Consider the following 23143-nt stretch of genomic DNA (forward strand, 5'->3'; position numbering starts at 1 on the left):
CTCAGCTACAAAGTAGAAGTCCTGCCTTTAAGATACAGTGGTCTGCCATGTTCATAAGCAGAGTGGTAACCTTGTCCACCAACCATGATTTGCAGGTATCCAGCCATTGTCAATCACAGCCAGAGGACAAGGCTGTTGCATCAAACCCGCATCACTAGATGTTAATTTTAGTGTAGAATTTTCTGCTATAAATTAGCTGCAACTACTTAGTGCATGTGAATGGACCTTAAAAGGAAAATGTCACCCAATTTTTCACCTATAAGCTGTGGCCACTGGCATCAGGGGCTTATCTACAGCATTCTGTAATGCATTCTGTAATGCTATAGATAAGCCCCCGATGTATCCTGAAAGATGAGAAAAAGAGGTTTGATTATACTCACCCAGGGGGGGTCCCTGTTCTGTTCTGGTCCGTTGGGTGTCCGGTCCGGGGCCCCCATTATCTTACGATGATGTCCTCTTCTTGTCTTCACGCTGTGGCTCCGGCACAGGCGTACTTTTCCTGCCCTGTAGAGGGCAGAGCAAAGTACTGCAGTGCGAAGGCACCAGGAAAGGTCAGAGAGGCCCGGCGCCTGCGCACTGCAGTACAATCTTCATCTACTGGCCCAAAGTAAAGAGTGGTTTGCCGATGGCATTTTTTTCACTACACTATCCCTGTTCAAGCAACTTTATACAAATCATGTAGTCCACAGTGGCCTTGTTGTTCCTGTAGTGTACGCCTTACTGACAGACAAGAGCCGTTCAACATACCAGAGATTGCTACAAGAGCTGAAGAACATGCAACCTGGACTGCAGCCACACAACCTGATGTTAGATTTTGAACTAGCTGCAATCCAGGCATTTGAGAATGAATTCCTCAACCTCAAGAAGACCGGTTGCTTCTTCCACCTAACACAGTCAGTTTGGTGTAAAGTTCAAAATGAAGGACTCAAGGTGAAATATCAAGGTGACCATGAATTTGCACGTTGGATACGCATGATACCTGCCCTTGCCTTTCTGCCTTCATTTGAAGAGTTAGTGGAAAATCCTGAATTTCCACAAGAAACCATACCCATTGCCAACTATTTTGAAGATGCCTATATTGGTCAAATGACTCACAGAGGACATCACACACCTTTGTTTCCAGTTGAACTTTGGAATATGTATGAATGAACATTAAATGATCAACAGCGAACAAATAATGTTAAAGGATGGCACCGTAGCTTTCAAGAAACATGTGGTACTCTTTTCCCAAATATACACCAGTTCATTAACTGTCTGAAACATCAGCAAGAGCTCCACAGTTTATAAATTATTCAGATAATAGCAGGAAATCCCACCACTACAAGAAACAAAAAATACGCTGCAATTTCAGCATGGGTTAAACGCTTTGTGCAAGATTTCAGCAATAGAAGCATGATAGATTATCTGAGAGGCATCACCTACAGCTTTGAATTTTAGTTGATGGTCATATATTTAGCTGTAAAATAATTCAAACATTAACACCTGCAATTTTTCTTTTCTTTCCTCTTTTTCTCTAACCCTTCCCCCTCTATACCATTTATGTTTCTTGTTTAACAGTTTTAATTTATACAGTTAAAGCATACCTCTAAAAAAAAGCAAGTTTTGCTATGTTATAGTACCTGTGGCACTAATCTTCTTTTCCAATGGAGAACCCCTTCCAGAAACTTCACTTCTGAGTAAAAAGTCCCATCCAAGTTTCAGCAGCAGCTCCATGTGTTGTGCAGGATTTCAGTGGCTAATAAGGAGGTTGTTTTGCCTTAGTAGCAGAACTTGTGGATCGACTCTAGGGGGCATGGCTACACGGGACGTGCAACTGGTAGGCCTCTTTCAGACTAGCGGTTTTGCTGGCGATTATCGCAGCAGTTTCAAACTGCGGCGGTAGTCGCCAGCAAAACCACTACATAGCACTCAATTTTCCCTATGCAAGTCAATGGGCTCAAATCGCGGGAAAACTGTGCAGCAAAAGCCGAACGGTTTTCCATTTTAAAACATGTTCTATCTTCCTGGCAATTACCGTTTTAAACTGCTGCGGTAATCGCCAGGAAAACAGCAAGTCTGAAAGAGGCATCAACGTGCTCCCTATGATGTATACAGGGCTGCTGGTTCCCAGCCCCCTGCAATGCTCCCCAACGCCCCATGTGCTCAGTCCATTATTGGCTTTACACAGGGGGAAGCCCTCCTCTTGTCCAGGACCTAGCACATGAGGGGAGGGGGAAGAGGAACTTTCCAGAGGGCTGTGATCGAACAGCCCTGAATGTATCACAGGAAGCCTGAATCTGCCCACAATTTCTGCTACCAAGGGGGCCCGACTTCCTTAGTAACCACTGAAATCCTGCAGCACATAGAGCCTGCTGCTGTAACTCGGATGCAACTTTTCACACAAAACTAAATAAAATTTACAAAATATTACATTTAAAAAAATAAATTAAAGCTGCTGGAAGGGGTTCTCCATTGGAAAAGATCAGTGACCCAGGTACTATAACATATAATAAGAAGAAGAGCAGCATCCATACCAGGTGATAAATATCCAGGAAAAGTCTTTATGCTGCCATCATAAAATACAACGTTTCGGCCGGGTTGGCCTTTGTCAAGTATACACAATATCAAAAGTGGCCATCTTAAATAGTGTGGAGCCCACATGAGCACCAATCACCATCAAGTGGCGGCCTTTATTAAATATACATCAAATCTAATATTATATGCTTAAATATCCACTAACATATCTTTACATAACCAATTACAGCTAAACATCATATCTACTATCCATAACGCTTAAAAATACATACACAGAAGAACATAACAAGAGTCCACAGCCCAATGGTTGTATTTGTTGCCTTGTTGTCATGGTGATACCTCCACCAATCGCTAGATGTCCTCAGGCCAATCCCCTTCCTCATCCAATCACTGTATACTGGGAAAAAGGCGCACAATATATCCCCAGCCAATCCTGTCCAAACCTGCAGAGATGTGTCCAGACGCCATAGAACACCGGCGCATGCGCACAAGGTGCACCACAGAGACGATCACCTGACCGCCCCACAATGCAACCAAGCGCGCACGCGCCAAGCGTCCCAGGCCGGGCGTCAACGCCGGAGACACAAGACCCAGTGACACATCACATGACCGGACCAGAGACACCACAGCGTATACACGCTAGGATCCCCAGCCCGCCCACATGCAGCACTGAGCCTGCGCTCCCAGAGAGGACGCAGACACAGCCAACTCCATGGCAACCACCCCCACTGAACAAACATAATGGTTACACAGCGATTTAACAGGCAAGGAACACAGGGAGGAACAAAGCAAAAAATAATAAAAAATAAAATCTTTTTTATAAAAAACAACCAAGGCAAACAAAATATCCAATAGATATCCTCCATCTGTTCCTCGGATGTCAAATCTCAACATTCTGTAAAATAGAAAAAAGAGAAGGAGGGAGGAAAAAATTATAATAAGACAAAACAATAAATACAAACAAATATAAACCAAAATTACAAAAAATAATGCAACAATAAAAATACACAAAAGGGAACACGCTCAATGAGCAAGTAGGGGGGATCACGATATCCATAAGTGTTGACGCTAGATTCATATAAAGCCTATCAGACTCAAATATCATTGTCACAATTATGTCATACAGATCTGCAAATTATAATCTATATTGAGCCCTTTGGGCTGTAGCGTTTCCAATACTGAGATCCACCTCAATTCTTTTTGTTTCAATTTGAGTTTCCTATCACCCCCTCTCCTCAGAGCCGGGACCCCATCTATGACTCTAAAGCGCAGCTGGTTGATAGAATGCCTACACTCACTGAAGTGCTTAGGGATTGGTAAGTCATGTAAATTCGTGCGTATTGTGCTCTTGTGTTTACTTATTCGTGCTCTCACTTCCATCGTTGTTTCTCCAACGTATATTAGTCCACATGGACACACTATTAGGTAAACAACGAATTTCGACGAGCACGTATACCGTTCCTTAATCAAAAATATCTTACCGGTTCGAGGGTGGCAGAAGCTATCACCCTTAAGCATATTCCCGCAGCATGCACAATTGAGACAGGGAAAGTTGCCCATCCGAGGAGGACATAAAGTCCTCTGGACGGCAACCCTCTCTGTCCCAATATCTGACTTAACCAGTAGATCTTTAAGGTTGCTTCCCCGTCTGTATGAGAGAATAGGACAAAAATCTTGGATCTGAGGCAAACCCCTATGTAGAATCCCCCAATGTTTGTTAAGGATATTGGCAATGCCATTACTGGCCGGACAGTAAGTGGACACAAATGGCACACGTTTTTGTTTGTCCCTATTATTATGGGTTTGTAAATCATCCTCAGTCAATCTAGTCGCCCTCTCCCTATGGCCCATCACCATCACCTGTGGGTACCCTCTCCATATAAATTTGTCGCACATTTCGTCCAATCTTTTGTCACAAACCTCTGTATCCGTAACTATTCTGCGTACCCGGATTAACTGGCTCCAAGGCAACGAATCCATCATTCGTCTAGGATGGTAGCTATCATAGCACAGAAGACTATTCCTGTCAGTCACCTTGGTAAACAAATCAGTGCAAAGTTTGCCGTCTTGCTTATAGACCGTAGTGTCCAAAAATTGCACCCTATCCATCGAGCAGGTCATAGTAAATTTCAATTCCGGATGTATATTATTAAGTTCCACCAAAAAATCAAGGAGGTCCTCATGGGTCCCCTCCCATATACAGAAAATGTCGTCGATGTAGCGCCACCAGGCCCGGACGTGACGCCAGAAGATGGATCTGTACACATGTTGGTCCTCGAGTACCGCCATATAGATATTGGCATAAGTGGGGGCCACATTGGACCCCATGGCGGTACCCCGTAACTGCTGGTAGTAATCATCCCCAAAGAGGAAAAAATTCCTCCTGAGGATGAACTCCAGCAGTTTGAGGACCAACCGTGCACAATCCGGCGGCACGTCCGAGCCCGATAGCGTCACACCGACAGCATTCAAACCTCTTTCATGCTCGATGGAGGTGTACAATGACACAACGTCAAAGGATACCAAAAAAGTTGAAGCACACACAGAGTATTCAGTTTCTCTAAAAAATCATTTGTGTCCCTAATGTAGGAACAAGCAGAAGTCGAGAAGACTGGTAGAATTTTGTCCAAAAAAATAGAGACTTTGTTACACATAGAACCCCGGCCCGATACAATAGGGCGCCCGGGGGGATTTAACAAATCCTTGTGTATCTTTGGCAATGTATACAGGACTGGGGTAATTGGCGTGGTAACAAACAGAAATTCGGACAGCTTCTTATCGATGAGTCCATTGTGTAAGGAGTCATCGATCAGAAGCTGTAACTCTCTCTGGAAAGCAGCAGTCGGATCACATTTCAGCTTCTTGTAGACCGCAATGTCCGATAATTGTGTCATGATCTCTGCTTTGTATTTCACAGTGTCCATAATTACCACCGCACCGCCTTTATCGGCAGGTTTAACCATCAGTGCAGTGTTATTAGAAAGGCGATCTAAGGCTTGTCTTTCAGCACTGGACAGATTGTTAAATCCATCATTACGAAACCTCTCCCTCAGTTTCTTGATGTCCCTCTCCACCAGAGTAATATATGACTCAACAAACTGATTTTTTACCTGGGGTTGAAAAGAGCTTTTGTTGAATAAACCAGCCCCTTTAAGCGTAAAACCCCCCATAGCCACATCCGTTGGTTCATCAACATTCAGCTGTACCTCAGAAAAATAAGAAGTTAATCGTAACCTTCTATAAAAGGCAAATAAGTCACATTCAATCTGGAACCAATCGGAAGAGTTATTTGGACAAAAAGACAAGCCTTTAGACAACATATCGTATTCGGTATTTGTCAACTGTACAGATGATACTGTTGTGAATTCTGTGGCAGAGCTCCCTCCTGTGGTCACAAGTGGTACTTCGGCTGATTCTCTCTGTAAGCTTCCGTTGGTGGAGGGAAGTGGTACTGCGGCTTCTGAGTTTCCTCCCTCAGGTGATGTGGTGAGGTCGTTAGGTGCTGCTCTACTTAACTCCACCTAGTGCTTTGATCCTGGCTTCCTGTCAATGTTCCAGTATTGGACTTGTTTTCCTCCTGGATCGTTCCTGTGGCCTGCTGCTCTGCATAGCTAAGTTTTCCTTTGCTATTTTGTTTGCTTTTCTTCTGTCCAGCTTATCTATTTGTTTGCTGGAAGCTCTGGGACGCAGTGGGTGTACCTCCGTGCCGTTAGTTCGGTACGGAGGGTCTTTTTGCCCCCTTTGCGTGGTTTTTAGTGTTTTGTGTTGACCGCAAAGTTACCTTTCCTATCCTCGCTCTGTTCAGTAAGTCGGGCCTCACTTTGCTAAATCTATTTCATCTCTACGTTTGTCTTTTCATCTTACTCACAGTCATTATATGTGGGGGGCTGCCTTTTCCTTTGGGGTATTTCTCTGAGGCAAGGTAGGCTTATTTTCTATCTTCAGGCTAGCTAGTTTCTCAGGCTGTGCCGAGTTGCATAGGTAGCGTTAGGCGCAATCCACGGCTGCCTCTAGTGTTGTTGGATAGGATTAGGGATTGCGGTCAAAAGAGTTCCCACATCTCAGAGCTCGTTCTATGTTTTTGGATTATTGTCAGATCACTGTATGTGCTCTGACCTCTATGTTCACTGTGGTACTGAATTGCCTAATCATATGAAATCATAAATTACCCTAAAAGAACAAATTTTATTAAATGTATATCTAAAAAGCCAACAACCAATGACTATACGCGTTTCGCCTCGCTGGCTCATCAGGAGGCCCGATTGCTATTCATGTTTCTCGATATGATGTGATAAAGTTGAGTCATGATAGTGTTACCTTGCTTTATAAACCCAAGATCCCGGAAGTTCCAGTGTTAGTTTGTACTTCCTATTCCTCGGTACAGGGTGCACCTAGGGTCCGTTCCCCCGTAACAGGGGAGAAAGGTTCCGCCTCAAATCCATTACATATTCCCCGGCGTACCTACTATTCCTTTCCTCTCTCTCATCCGGCGTCTCTACTACTTCCGGGAATGTGCGTACCGCCCACCTCCCAGTGCGCACGCTTCGGCTGGAACGCTATCTATTGTTTTTCGTTCCATAGACTCTACATCAGCGTAATTGCTGTTGCGCACGCGCCGGGTGCTCTCAGGATGCCTGCATGTATTTGACTGGATCGTATATTTTTTCATATACTGACGGTCCTGCGCTTGCGCTGAAGGGAAAAGTTATCTCCCTTTATTTGGGAAGTCCTTTGAGGAAAGTCCATTCCGTTTGCACCAAGTGCTCTATGAACCCTGTAGCTGCATATATTGCATTTCCTCCCACATGTTCTCTACTCCCTATCTGTACCTTTGTACGGGCGCTATATGAATCGCCCTGTCATATCCAGTATCACAGCCCTTCTCCACCGTGGCTCCCGATATCGTTATATCACATCCAGATAAGTTCTCATTTTTATATCCCCTTTTTTTTATTATTACTGTGACAAAAACACTATTTAAGAATAAAAATATACTAATGTCGGGATATCCCAGATACCATAGCCGGAGAGGGGGGGGGGGTTTAAAAACGAGGATTTTTATTAGAACTATCTTACACACTAATCTGTGTCACATCCCCCTTTCCCCAAGGAAAAAGAGGCGACTGTCCTGGCCGAGTATGTCTACATTCCCCAAAACATTATTCCCGGATACCATCAATTCAGGCTTTTTTATCTTTCAAAATCCCTAGCACCTGACATTGACGCCTATACATTCTACAGAAAACAAGCAAATGACATCTGTTCGTTTAGTCCATTTGGGGTCATCGTATCCAGTCTGAACGTCCATTCGCATTCTCTTTGCAAAATGGTCCTATCCAGGTCACCCCCTCTTGGACTCGGTTTCACCACTTCTATTACCATAAATTTAATGTTTAAAATATCTGTGGGATGTTGAAGTCTCATATGTCTGGCAAGTGTGGTATCCCTGTCATTTTTAATATCACCCAGATGTTCACCTACCCTCCTGCGACATTCTCTTTTTGTTTTCCCAATATAATTTTTGGGACATGGGCATGTAGCCATATATACAACTGCTGTTGATTTACAATTCGAATAATCTCTTTGATAAAAGATCTTCCCTGTGGATGCACTCATGAAAGATTTACCGGGTGTCATCCAATTGCAAAATTTACATCCCCCACATCGATAAAAACCACAAGGTCTCCTTTCTAGCCACGTACCTTCTATTTTTGGCTTCATGTAGTGGCTATGTACCAGCTGGTCTTTAAGGGATCTCCCTTTTCTGAATGTAATGTCAGGAAATTCGCCTATTACATCTCTGAGGTCTGGGTCCATCCTTAAAATGTCCCAACGTTTTTTAAAAACCTCTCGTATTTTCTGATGTTGATAATCAAAGGTCCCTATCACTCTCACTATCTCATTAGCCGGTGGGGTTTCTTTTTTCTGTAGTAGTTGTTGTCTCTTTGAATTAGCCGCATGCTGGTATGCTGTTTTCAACACGGAGGGGGGATAGTTCTTCTCTTGGAATCTATTGATCATATCCACTGCCTGACTATGAAACGTCCCACTATCTGAGCAATTTCGCCTGAGTCTTAAGAGTTGCCCCTTCGGGATTCCCCTTTTTAGTGGTGTGGGATGGTGACTGTTCCAATCAAGAAGGCTGTTAGTACTGGTCGTTTTCCGATAAATGCTTGTTGTCAGATGGCCCCTTTCTGTCTTTTTAATAAGTACATCTAAAAATGCCAGTTGCTCTTTCTGTATTTCCCAGGTAAATTTTAGATTGATGTTATTGACATTCAATTCTGTAATAAATGTTGTAAATTGTTCCTTGGTGCCCGTCCAAATCACTAAAACGTCATCTATGAACCTTAGCCACAACGCCACCAGTTCATGCCACCATTGTGTGGCCTCACCAAACACCACTGTTTCTTCCCACCAGCCCAGGAACAGATTTGCGTACGATGGGGCACAGGGACACATCTTTTGGGACACTTTTCAGAACCTCATATGTGGTTTTATCCTGTAGGATGTTTTGACACATCTCACAGTATATCTTATGGTCCATGATGACCAAATTTCCACCCTTGTCGGATGGTTTGATTATCAGTTGATCATTTTTTCTCAATTTCTCCAGTGCCTCCCTTTCTCTTATATTCAGATTATCGACTATATTTTGATCTTTATTCCCAATTTTTTTAAGATCTCTCTCTACCATTTGCAGAAATATGTCAATGTTCGTGGTCTCTCCCTGTGGGGGCATCTTGACACTCTTATTTTTCAGTTTGGTAAATGGTCCTTTACCGGAATTCAATTCTAAATCATTTTCCCTCAGAAGTCCAACTAGAGCTTGGAAACTTTCCACATCATCCTCCTGCAGGCCCTGTTGAATGCACTCCTCTCTGTTCTCATGCACGAAGAACTTCTTCCATTTGAGTTTTCTACAAAAGAGGTGCAGATCTTTAACCCATCCAAAACAATTAAATCTATTGGTGGGGACAAAATTGAGCCCCCTTTGTAGTATGTTATATTCATCAATCGAGAGGGTGTACGTGGATAAATTAATAATTTGTCCTCTGTCTAGTTGGACTTTGTTCGTAGGAAATATCCTGTCTTTATTCCCTGCTCTAAAAAAGAGGAGGAAGATGGTGGTTGTGAGGAGGAAGAGCCTGGTCCTGACATATCTCTCGGGCTGGGAAGGAAAGTTTTTGATAATAAAGACAGGATATTTCCTACAAACAAAGAATAAAGACAGGATATTTCCTATGAACAAAGAATAAAGACAGGATATTTCCTACGAACAAAGTCCAACTAGACAGAGGACAAATTATTAATTTAAAGGACCATTTACCAAACTGAAAAATAAGAGTGTCAAGATGCCCCCACAGGGAGAGACCACGAACATTGACATATTTCTGCAAATGGTAGAGAGAGATCTTAAAAAAATTGGGAATAAAGATCAAAATATAGTCAATAATCTGAATATAAGAGAAAGGGAGGCACTGGAGAAATTGAGAAAAAATGATCAACTGATAATCAAACCATCCGACAAGGGTGGAAATTTGGTCATCATGGACCATAAGATATACTGTGAGATGTGTCAAAACATCCTACAGGATAAAACCACATATGAGGTTCTGAAAAGTGACCCAAAAGATTTGTATAAAAATAAATTAAGAGAGATACTTGAGCCGGCCCTCATTGAGAAACTTATATCAAATTCAGAGTTTGAATTTTTGTTTCCGAAATCTCCTCTGCAGGCGACCTTCTATACGATGCCCAAGATACACAAGGGATTGAGCCCTCTAAAGGGACGCCCTATCGTATCTGGGATTGATTCACTTACACAAAACTGTGGCCTCTACATTGAGGAAATTCTTAGACCATTTGTCATCTCTATCCCTTCATACCTGAGAGATACGACGGACCTGCTGCAGAAAATCGAGGGTTTACAACTAGACAGTGGCTCATGGTTGGCGTCAATTGACGTCGAGGCACTGTACAGCAGTATCCCACATACGGCAGGTTTAAAGGGAATTCAACATTATTTAAAACAGAGGTCGGTCACGTGCAGGAAGCATAATGACTTTGTCATCTCCCTTTTGAACTTTGTCCTGACCCACAACGCCTTCCAATTCAACGGCAGACACTACCACCAGCTCAGGGGCACTGCGATGGGCTGTCCCTGTGCCCCATCGTACGCAAATCTGTTCCTGGGCTGGTGGGAAGAAACAGTGGTGTTTGGTGAGGCCACACAATGGTGGCATGAACTGGTGGCGTTGTGGCTAAGGTTCATAGATGACGTTTTAGTGATTTGGACGGGCACCAAGGAACAATTTACAACATTTATTACAGAATTGAATGTCAATAACATCAATCTAAAATTTACCTGGGAAATACAGAAAGAGCAACTGGCATTTTTAGATGTACTTATTAAAAAGACAGAAAGGGGCCATCTGACAACAAGCATTTATCGGAAACCGACCAGTACTAACAGCCTTCTTGATTGGAACAGTCACCATCCCACACCACTAAAAAGGGGAATCCCGAAGGGGCAACTCTTAAGACTCAGGCGAAATTGCTCAGATAGTGGGACGTTTCATAGTCAGGCAGTGGATATGATCAATAGATTCCAAGAGAAGAACTATCCCCCCTCCGTGTTGAAAACAGCATACCAGCATGCGGCTAATTCAAAGAGACAACAACTACTACAGAAAAAAGAAACCCCACCGGCTAATGAGATAGTGAGAGTGATAGGGACCTTTGATTATCAACATCAGAAAATACGAGAGGTTTTTAAAAAACATTGGGACATCCTAAGGATGGACCCAGACCTCAGAGATGTAATAGGCGAATTTCCTGACATTACATTCAGAAAAGGGAGATCCCTTAAAGACCAGCTGGTACATAGCCACTACATGAAGCCAAAAATAGAAGGTATGTGGCTAGAAAGGAGACCTTGTGGTTTTTATCGATGTGGGGGATGTAAATTTTGCAATTGGATGACACCCGGTAAATCTTTCATGAGTGCATCCACAGGGAAGATCTTTTATCAAAGAGATTATTCGAATTGTAAATCAACAGCAGTTGTATATATGGCTACATGCCCATGTCCCAAAAATTATATTGGGAAAACAAAAAGAGAATGTCGCAGGAGGGTAGGTGAACATCTGGGTGATATTAAAAATGACAGGGATACCACACTTGCCAGACATATGAGACTTCAACATCCCACAGATATTTTAAACATTAAATTTATGGTAATAGAAGTGGTGAAACCAAGTCCAAGAGGGGGTGACCTGGATAGGACCATTTTGCAAAGAGAATGCGAATGGACGTTCAGACTGGATACGATGACCCCAAATGGACTAAACGAACAGATGTCATTTGCTTGTTTTCTGTAGAATGTATAGGCGTCAATGTCAGGTGCTAGGGATTTTGAAAGATAAAAAAGCCTGAATTGATGGTATCCGGGAATAATGTTTTGGGGAATGTAGACATACTCGGCCAGGACAGTCGCCTCTTTTTCCTTGGGGAAAGGGGGATGTGACACAGATTAGTGTGTAAGATAGTTCTAATAAAAATCCTCGTTTTTAAACCCCCCCCCCCCCCTCTCTCCGGCTATGGTATCTGGGATATCCCGACATTAGTATATTTTTATTCTTAAATAGTGTTTTTGTCACAGTAATAATAAAAAAAAGGGGATATAAAAATGAGAACTTATCTGGATGTGATATAACGATATCGGGAGCCACGGTGGAGAAGGGCTGTGATACTGGATATGACAGGGCGATTCATATAGCGCCCGTACAAAGGTACAGATAGGGAGTAGAGAACATGTGGGAGGAAATGCAATATATGCAGCTACAGGGTTCATAGAGAACTTGGTGCAAACGGAATGGACTTTCCTCAAAGGACTTCCCAAATAAAGGGAGATAACTTTTCCCTTCTGCGCAAGCGCAGGACCGTCAGTATGTGAAAAAATATACGATCCAGTCAAATACATGCAGGCATCCTGAGAGCACCTGGCGCGTGCGCAACAGCAATTACGCTGATGGAGAGTCTATGGAACGCAAAACAATAGATAGCGTTCCAGCCGAAGCGTGCGCACTGGGAGGTGGGCGGTACGCACATTCCCGGAAGTAGTAGAGACGCCGGATGAGAGAGAGGAAAGGAATAGTAGGTACGCCGGGGAATATGTAATGGATTTTGTCATGATCCGTTCCGGAGTTTAGTTCTGTCTGCCTTTTCTCTGGGTGGATCATGTCAAGGGTTAACTTTGATCTGCCTCATTCTGGACTCGGGTTTGCTATTTAGCTCCCAGGTATCCTGAGGGTGGTGTCAGCTATAGCTCTGTCTTTGGCGTGTGAACCTGACTCTGGAAGCCCTTGGTATGTCCTACTGTGAACCCTGACTTGTCCTGTGTCTGTTATCCCCCCGCCTGCCCTTTCCCAGTGTCTCTTTGTCTGTCTGTTTATCTGCTTGACTCCCTGGTTATGATATCTTGGCTTGACTCTTTGACTCTGTTTCAGTTTATCCCTTTGGTACCGTATTTTGCCCGTCCTGGTTTATTGATCCCTTGCTATAGCCTGACTATCCGTTTTGTCTGAATCCGTTTGTACTGTTGTGCTCTGACTTGGTTTTCCTGACCTTGCTCTCGCCACTAGGTGGCGTCTGTTCAGCTGCTCTGTGTGTGCAGTCTGGCTTCACTACCAGGCTCCCCCTGGTGGAGGTTGCGCTGTACTGCACTGCAGCTGCATGACATTATAGCTGACCAACACATTTAAAGTGATTTCTGCATTTTTTTTTCTCTGCTCTGTTTGCTATGGATCCGCTACATACCTTGGCAGATCAAATGGATAGCTTGACTGTTATGATACAAGACCTGTTTGTGGAACAGAGGGCCTTGTCCTCTTCTCATAACCACCTGCAAAGGGAGCTTTCAGACACTGTTAAATTATTGCAGACTGACTTTAAACTATCTGACACTGTTGATGTCTCTTTGCACTCTCCTGAACCTACAGTCAAGCTCCCAGATACCTTCTCTGGGGAGAGGGAGAGATTTTTTACTTTTAAGGAGAGTTGCAAGCTTTTTTTTTCTCTTAGACCTAGATCTTGTGGTAATGAGAGTCAGCGAGTGGGGATAATTATTTCCTTACTGCGGGAGGGACCTCAGTCATGGGCCTTCTCTTTACCTACTTCTGCCCCTGAACGTGTGTCTGTGGACAAATTCTTTGAGGCTTTGGGACTGATTTATGACGAACCAGACCGGGTCAGGGTAGCAGAGGACATGATCATGAGTCTCTCCCAGAATGAACTCACCGCTGAACAGTACTGTTCTGAGTTTAGGCGGTGGGCTGTTGAGGTGTCTTGCGGTGACTCTGCTCTGAAGCGCCTGTTTGAGAGAGGACTTTCTGATCATCTCAAGGACGCGCTGGCCCTTCATACACCACCCAGTTTCCTGGTAGAGGCCATGACTCAGGCCATTCGTATGGACCGGAGGTTGCGGGAGAGAAGAATTATCCAGCGTGAGATTTCTGCTTTGCCTGCCAAGTCTGAGGTGATGTCATTCAAGGAGACTATGGAAGTTGGTGCCATCAATTTCAAGGAGATGGAGCGGAAACGGCGACGTGATGGGAAACTATGTTTTTACTGTGGAGATCTGGGACATTGGAAGAAGGACTGCCCCTCTTGTCCATCGTCTAACAAGCTGCCGAGTCTGGGTGATGGTCTAGGAGGTCATCCAGACTCACAGGTACCATTTTCGTCATTTCAAAAAGTTTTGTTAGAGGTGGAACTGTGTTATGGAGGTGTCTTTGCATCCACTTCAGCATTTGTGGACTGTGGATCTTCCATGAACTTCATTGACTATAGTCTGGTGTCCAAGTTAAAGTTAGGGACAGTTAGGTTAGAGACTCCCATCCATATCGTTGGCTCAAAATGTCCTTAAATTTGTCTCTGAGGAGTTCCTCCTCAAGGTGGGTTCTTTGCACCAGGAACGAATTTCATGTTATGTTATGAATAATCTTCCTGCGGGACTGGTGCTGGGGTTCCCATGGCTGCAGAGACATAATCCTGTTATAGACTGGGGATCCCGTGATATTGTTAAATGGGGTCCTAATTGTTTCAATGGTTGTCTTTCTGCTGTGTTTGTGTCCACCACTAGTCCGGAGGGTATTCCGGAGTACCTAAAGGACTTTGGTGATGTGTTCTCCGAAAATGAGGCTGAGGTCTTACCACCCCATCGTCCTTATGATTGTACCATCAACCTTATTCCGGGTTCTAAATTGCCCAAAGCCCGTTTGTACAATCTTTCTGGCCCGGAACGTACTGCTATGAAAAACTATATCTCTGATAGTTTACGCAAAGGTCACATCCGTCCCTCTGTCTCACCTGTGGCCGCGGGTTTTTTCTTTGTCAAGAAGAAAGATGGTGGTTTACGCCCATGCCTCGATTTCCGGGAACTAAATAAAATTACGGTGAGAAATAACTACCCTCTCCCACTCATTCCTGATCTCTATAACCAATTGTCTGGGGCTGTGGTTTTCCAAACTCGATCTTAGGGGAGCATATAATCTTATCCGCATTCAGGAAGGGGATGAGTGGAAAACTGCATTTCTCACCTCTGAGGGTCTATTTGAAAATTTGGTCATGCCCTTTGGTCTCACAAACGCGCCCGCGGTGTTTCAGAACTTCATGAATGATGTGTTTTCTGATTTTATCGGGCGCTTTATGGTTGTATACCTGGATGATATCCTTGTTTTCTCGCCTGACAAGGAATCTCACATTGGTCATTTACGTGCTGTTCTTCACCGGTTACGGGGAAATTCTTTGTTTGCTAAACCAGAGAAATGTTTGTTTTGTGTCCAGGAGCTTTCTTTTCTGGGGATCATCCTTTCTGCGAATGGGTTTCGGATGGATCCCGGAAAGGTACAGGCCATTGTTGATTGGGTGCAACCCAGAGACCTCAAGGGGTTGCAACGTTTTCTGGGTTTCGCCAATTATTACCGAAAATTCATCAAAGGGTTTTCTCAGGTAGTCAAGCCACTCACCGATCTCACTTGCAAAGGGGCTGATCTCAAAGTTTGGTCATCCTTGGCAGTTGAAGCATTTATTACTTTAAAAAAATGTTTTATGTCTGCTCCTGTGTTGGTTCAGCCCGATCCATCTAAACCATTTATTGTAGAGGTGGATGCATCAGAGGTGGGAGTAGGGGCGGTGTTGTCTCAGGGACCCATTACTTTGACCAACTTGAGACCATGTGCCTTTTTCTCCCGCAAGTTTTCTTCTGCTGAGAGGAACTATGATGTTGGGAACCGGGAGTTATTGGCCATTAAATTGGCTTTTGAGGAATGGAGGCATTTTTTGGAGGGGGCGGTTCATCGGATCACGGTGGTTACTGACCACAAGAATTTGTCTTATATTGAAACCGCCAAACGGTTAACTCCTTCTCTCGTTTTCATTTTTCAATCACTTTTCGGCCTGGTTCCAAGAATGTCAAGGCTGATGCCTTATCTCGCAGTTTTGATCCGATATCACCCCCCGAACCTCCTTCCTCCATTCTTCAGCATGGGGTGGTTGTTGCGGGGGTATCCTCTGAATTGGAGCAGGAGATTCGAAAGGCTCAGTCTCTTGCTCCTCCCTCTTTGCCTGACAATAAGCTTTTTGTCCCAGTTCAGTACCGATTGAGGATTCTCCAGGAGTTCCACAATTCTGCTCTTAGTGGTCACCCGGGGATCTCTGCCACCCGAAAAGCTGTTGCTAGGCTGTTTTGGTGGCCCTCCATGAATTCTGATATTATTGAGTTTGTGTCTGCTTGTGATACCTGTGCCCGTGCTAAGAGCTCCCATAACCGGTCAGCCGGGGAATTGGTGCCATTGTCAATTCCAGATAGACCTTGGACTCATTTGTCCAAGGATTTTATCACTGATCTCCCTCCTTCCAATGGCAAAACTGTAATCTGGGTAGTGGTTGACAGATTTAGCAAGCAAGCACATTTTGTACCTCTGGCAGGATTGCCTAATGCTGAGACACTATCTAGATTGTTTGTTGAGCATGTAGTACGGCTGCATGGTGTGCCTTTGAATGTGGTTTCTGATAGAGGGGTTCAATTTGTGTCCAAATTTTGGAGGGCATTTTGTAAGAGATTGGGTATTTGTTTGACCTTCTCCTCTGCTTACCATCCTGAGACCAACGGGCAGACGGAGAGGACCAATCAGTCACTTGAACAGATTTTGAGGTGTCTTGCTACCTCTCAGCAGGATGATTGGTGTTCTTCATTGCCCGTGGCTGAATTTGCGTTTAATAATAGGATTAACCAGTCCACGGGCACCTCTCCATTCTTCTGTAACTACGGTTTTCATCCCCATTTTGGTGAATTTTCTAGGCTGGATTCAGGATGTCCAGGGGCTGATACGGCAGTGCAACGGTTGGGGGAGGTGTGGAGGGAGGTCCAGAAGAACATTGGGAAAGCTCAGGGCAAACATAAACTTTTTGCTGATAAGCGACGGTCTGTAGGACCTATATTCCTGGTAGGAGATAAAGTGTGGTTGTCTACCAAGAACATTCATCTAAAGATTCCTTCTGCTAAGCTTGGTCCCAGGTTTATTGGTCCTTACGAGATCATTGAGGTGGTCAATCCAGTTGCTTTTCGTTTACGCCTTCCTCAGTCACTTCGGATCCCCAATGTGTTCCATAAATCCCTTCTTAAGTCCTTTGTACCATCTTCCATTGGGCCTCCATCCCTTCCGCCTCCTGTCTCTGTGGATTGTCAGACCGAGTTTGAAGTAGAACGGATCGTGGATTCTCGCATGGTCCGTAGTTCCCTTCAGTATTTGATCCATTGGAGGGGTTATGGTCCTGAGGATCGATCTTGGGTCCCGGCGCGATCTGTCCATGCTGATCGATTGGTCCGGGCATTTCATGCACGTTATCATGGGAAACCTGGGGGTCCGGTGGCCCCCCCTTGAGAGGAGGGTACTGTCATGATCTGTTCCGGAGTTTAGTTCTGTCTGCCTTTTCTCTGGGTGGATCATGTCAAGGGTTAACTTTGATCTGCCTCATTCTGGACTCGGGTTTGCTATTTAGCTCCCAGGTATCCTGAGGGTGGTGTCAGCTATAGCTCTGTCTTTGGCGTGTGAACCTGACTCTGGAAGCCCTTGGTTTGTCCTACTGTGAACCCTGACTTGTCCTGTGTCTGTTATCCCCCCGCCTGCCCTTTCCCAGTGTCTCTTTGTCTGTCTGTTTATCTGCTTGACTCCCTGGTTATGATATCTTGGCTTGACTCTTTGACTCTGTTTCAGTTTATCCCTTTGGTACCGTATTTTGCCCGTCCTGGTTTATTGATCCCTTGCTATATCCTGACTACCCGTTCTGTCTGAATCCGTTTGTACTGTTGTGCTCTGACTTGGTTTTCCTGACCTTGCTCTCGCCACTAGGTGGCGTCTGTTCAGCTGCTCTGTGTGTGCAGTCTGGCTTCACTACCAGGCTCCCCCTGGTGGAGGTTGCGCTGTACTGCACTGCAGCTGCATGACAGATTTGAGGCGGAACCTTTCTCCCCTGTTATGGGGGAACGGACCCTAGGTGCACCCTGTACCGAGGAATAGGAAGTACAAACTAACACTGGAACTTCCGGGATCTTGAATTTATAAAGCGAGGTAACACTATCATGACTCAACTTTATCACATCATATCGAGAAACATGAATAGCAATCGGGCCTCCTGATGAGCCAGCGAGGCGAAACGCGTATAGCATTGGTTGTTGGCTTTTTAGATATACATTTAATAAAATTTGTTCTTTTAGGGTAATTTATGATTTCATATATATTACCATTACCCCTCTGTATGTTATTTTCAATATACTGAATTGCCTAATCATAACAAATTACCACCAGTTCATTGCGATTCAATTCGCTTTCCGTCGTTCGTCCATGTTCCGTGTTCTCATGGGGGATCTGTGAAATTTCCTCCGTTCTCTGTTCATGACGCCATCTCTTGTGTTTCCTCCCGCCTCTCCTGTTCCTCCTTTTGTTGTTGTTGCGGCCAATTGCTTGACCCCTAAAAAACTTGAAGAGGAAGAAGAAGCCCCCATATTAGAGTCATCCATTGAATCAGATTCTGCTGTCGTGAAACCAAATCTCTGTGGATCCCTCTCCTGCGGTCTCTTTCTCCTCTTCTGTTGGAGAGGTCCAGATCTCCTGTTATTAAATGATAGCTGTGTACCCGGATGCCATGAGAAAATTCGGCCCAATTTGTAATCTTCCATATCACGGAACCATTTAGATCTCTTTGTTTTCTCAATATCACTCCGAAATTTAACAAGATTCTCCTCCAATTTACTTTTATATGATGCCAAATCTGACACAGACATCAAACCAGTCAATTGTTGCTCCAAATCTATCACAGATAGTTTGATCAGCTCCATCTCCTTACGGAGAAATTCTATATTCAGGAGCATCAGGTCAAACGAATATTTGTTAGTGATAGACTCGAACTTTTTGCAAAATTGAGCATTGTCAACCAGCAGAGTGGGACGTAGATGTGGGCGTAGGCCACGAGGAATCCCACGGGCCTTGTAGTATTCAGTGAGTGTAGTCACATGTAACTCAAAGGAGATCAACCTCCTTGATTCACTCTCATGTTTTTTACATACCATGTCCGCAGTCGGTTTGCTTAAAAAAGCGTTGTCATTAGAAGTACCGGATAAGATCCGTATTGCATCCTCTTCTGTGTATGAGAAGATTGGGGCAGTATCCAGTTCACCCACCTCTGGATTAGTTACGGGCTCCATAGCCTTGATCCGGTGCACGTTGGTTAGGATCCACAGTAGTAATGTGCAAAAAAATCAACCACCAGCACTCAGATAAGGGATGCACGCTCCAAAGTCCAAGGATCCAATCGGACAAAAACGTATAATAAGAAGAAGAGCAGCATCCATACCAGGTGATAAATATCCAGGAAAAGTCTTTATTCTGCCATCATAAAATACAACGTTTCGGCCGGGTTGGCCTTTGTCAAGTATACACAATATCAAAAGTGGCCATCTTAAATAGTGTGGAGCCCACATGAGCACCAATCACCATCAAGGGGCGGCCTTTATTAAATATACATCAAATCTAATATTATATGCTTAAATATCCACTAACATATCTTTACATAACCAATTACAGCTAAACATCATATCTACTATCCATAACGCTTAAAAATACATACACAGAAGAACATAACAAGAGTCCACAGCCCAATGGTTGTATTTGTTGCCTTGTTGTCATGGTGATACCTCCACCAATCGCTAGATGTCCTCAGGCCAATCCTCTTCCTCATCCAATCACTGTATACTGGGAAAAATGCGCACAATATATCCCCAGCCAATCCTGTCCAAACCTACAGAGATGTGTCCAGACGCCATAGAACACCGGCGCATGCGCACAAGGTGCACCACAGAGACGATCACCTGACCGCCCCACAATGCAACCAAGCGCGCACGCGCCAAGCGTCCCAGGCCGGGCGTCAACGCCGGAGACACAAGACCCAGTGACACATCACATGACCGGACCAGAGACACCACAGCGTATACACGCTAGGATCCCCAGCCCGCCCACATGCAGCACTGAGCCTTCGCTCCCAGAGAGGACGCAGACACAGCCAACTCCATGGCAACCACCCCCACTGAACAAACATAATGGTTACACAGCGATTTAACAGGCAAGGAACACAGGGAGGAACAAAGCAAAAAATAATAAAAAATAAAATCTTTTTTATAAAAAACAACCAAGGCAAACAAAATATCCAATAGATATCCTCCATCTGTTCCTCGGATGTCAAATCTCAACATTCTGTAAAATAGAAAAAAGAGAAGGAGGGAGGAAAAAATTATAATAAGACAAAACAATAAATACAAACAAATATAAACCAAAATTACAAAAAATAACGCAACAATAAAAATACACAAAAGGGAACACGCTCAATGAGCAAGTAGGGGTGATCACGATATCCATAAGTGTTGACGCTAGATTCATATAAAGCCTATCAGACTCAAATATCATTGTCACAATTATGTCATACAGATCTGCAAATTATAATCTATATTGAGCCCTTTGGGCTGTAGCGTTTCCAATACTGAGATCCACCTCAATTCTTTTTGTTTAAATTTGAGTTTCCTATCACCCCCTCTCCTCAGAGCCGGGACCCCATCTATGACTCTAAAGCGCAGCTGGTTGATAGAATGCCTACACTCACTGAAGTGCTTAGGGATTGGTAAGTCATGTAAATTCGTGCGTATTGTGCTCTTGTGTTTACTTATTCGTGCTCTCACTTCCATCGTTGTTTCTCCAACGTACATTAGTCCACATGGACACACTATTAGGTAAACAACGAATTTCGACGAGCACGTATACCGTTCCTTAATCAAAAATTTCTTACCGGTTCGAGGGTGGCAGAAGCTATCACCCTTAAGCATATTCCCGCAGCACGCACAATTGAGACAGGGAAAGTTGCCCATCCGAGGAGGACATAAAGTCCTCTGGACGGCAACCCTCTCTGTCCCAATATCTGACTTAACCAGTAGATCTTTAAGGTTGTGTCCCCGTCTGTATGAGAGAATAGGGCGCGACCAAAAATCTTGGATCTGAGGCAAACTCCTATGTAGAATCCCCCAATGTTTGTTAAGGATATTGGCAATGCCATTACTGGCCGGACAGTAAGTGGACACAAATGGCACACGTTTTTGTTTGTCCCTATTATTATGGGTTTGTAAATCATCCTCAGTCAATCTAGTCGCCCTCTCCCTATGGCCCATCACCATCACCTGTGGGTACCCTCTCCATATAAATTTGTCGCACATTTCGTCCAATCTTTTGTCACAAACCTCTGTGTCCGTAACTATTCTGCGTACCCGGATTAACTGGCTCCAAGGCAACGAATCCATCATTCGTCTAGGATGGTAGCTATCATAGCACAGAAGACTATTCCTGTCAGTCACCTTGGTAAACAAATCAGTGCAAAGTTTGCCGTCTTGCTTATAGACCGTAGTGTCCAAAAATTGCACCCTATCCATCGAGCAGGTCATGGTAAATTTCAATTCCGGATGTATATTATTAAGTTCCACCAAAAAATCAAGGAGGTCCTCATGGGTCCCCTCCCATATACAGAAAATGTCGTCGATGTAGCGCCACCAGGCCCGGACGTGACGCCAGAAGATGGATCTGTACACATGTTGGTCCTCGAGTACCGCCATATAGATGTTGGCATAAGTGGGGGCCACATTGGACCCCATGGCGGTACCCCGTAACTGCTGGTAGTAATCATCCCCAAAGATGAAAAAATTCCTCCTGAGGATGAACTCCAGCAGTGTGAGGACCAACCGTGCACAATCCGGCGGCACGTCCGAGCCCGATAGCGCCACACCGACAGCATTCAAACCTCTTTCATGCTCGATGGAGGTGTACAATGACACAACGTCAAAGGATACCAAAAAAGTTGAAGCACACACAGAGTATTCAGTTTCTCTAAAAAATCATTTGTGTCCCTAATGTAGGAACAAGCAGAAGTCGAGAAGACTGGTAGAATTTTGTCCAAAAAAATAGAGACTTTGTTACACATAGAACCCCGGCCCGATACAATAGGGCGCCCGGGGGGATTTAACAAATCCTTGTGTATCTTTGGCAATGTATACAGGACTGGGGTAATTGGCGCAGTAACAAACAGAAATTCGGACAGCTTCTTATCGATGAGTCCATTGTGTAAGGAGTCATCGATCAGAAGCTGTAACTCTCTCTGGAAAGCAGCAGTCGGATCACATTTCAGCTTCTTGTAGACCGCAATGTCCGATAATTGTGTCATGATCTCTGCTTTGTATTTCACAGTGTCCATAATTACCACCGTACCGCCTTTATCGGCAGGTTTAACCGTGAGTACAGTGTTATTAGAAAGGCGATCTAAGGCTTGTCTTTCAGCACTGGACAGATTGTTAAATCCATCATTACGAAACCTCTCCCTCAGTTTCTTGATGTCCCTCTCCACCAGAGTAATATATGACTCAACAAACTGATTTTTTACCTGGGGTTGAAAAGAGCTTTTGTTGAATAAACCAGCCCCTTTAAGCGTAAACCCCCCCATAGCCACATCCGTTGGTTCATCAACATTCAGCTGTACCTCAGAAAAATAAGAAGTTAATCGTAACCTTCTATAAAAGGCAAATAAGTCACATTCAATCTGGAACCAATCGGGAGAGTTCTTTGGACAAAAAGACAAGCCTTTAGACAACATCGTATTCGGTATTTGTCAACTGTACAGATGATATATTTACCACCAGTTCATTGCGATTCAATTCGCTTTCCGTCGTTCGTCCATGTTCCGTGTTCTCATGGGGGATCTGTGAAATTTCCTCTGTTCTCTGTTCATGACGCCATCTCTTGTGTTTCCTCCCGCCTCTCCGGTTCCTCCTTTTGTTGTTGTTGCGGCCAATTGCTTGACCCCTAAAAAACTTGAAGAGGAAGAAGAAGCCCCCATGTTAGAGTCATCCATTGAATCAGATTCTGCTGTCGTGAAACCAAATCTCTGTGGATCCCTCTCCTGCGGTCTCTTTCTCCTCTTCTGTTGGAGAGGTCCAGATCTCCTGTTATTAAATGATAGCTGTGTACCCGGATGCCAT

This window comes from Ranitomeya imitator, chromosome 3 (assembly GCF_032444005.1).
Source record: "Ranitomeya imitator isolate aRanImi1 chromosome 3, aRanImi1.pri, whole genome shotgun sequence".
In the NCBI taxonomy this organism is placed as follows: Eukaryota; Metazoa; Chordata; class Amphibia; order Anura; family Dendrobatidae; genus Ranitomeya; species Ranitomeya imitator.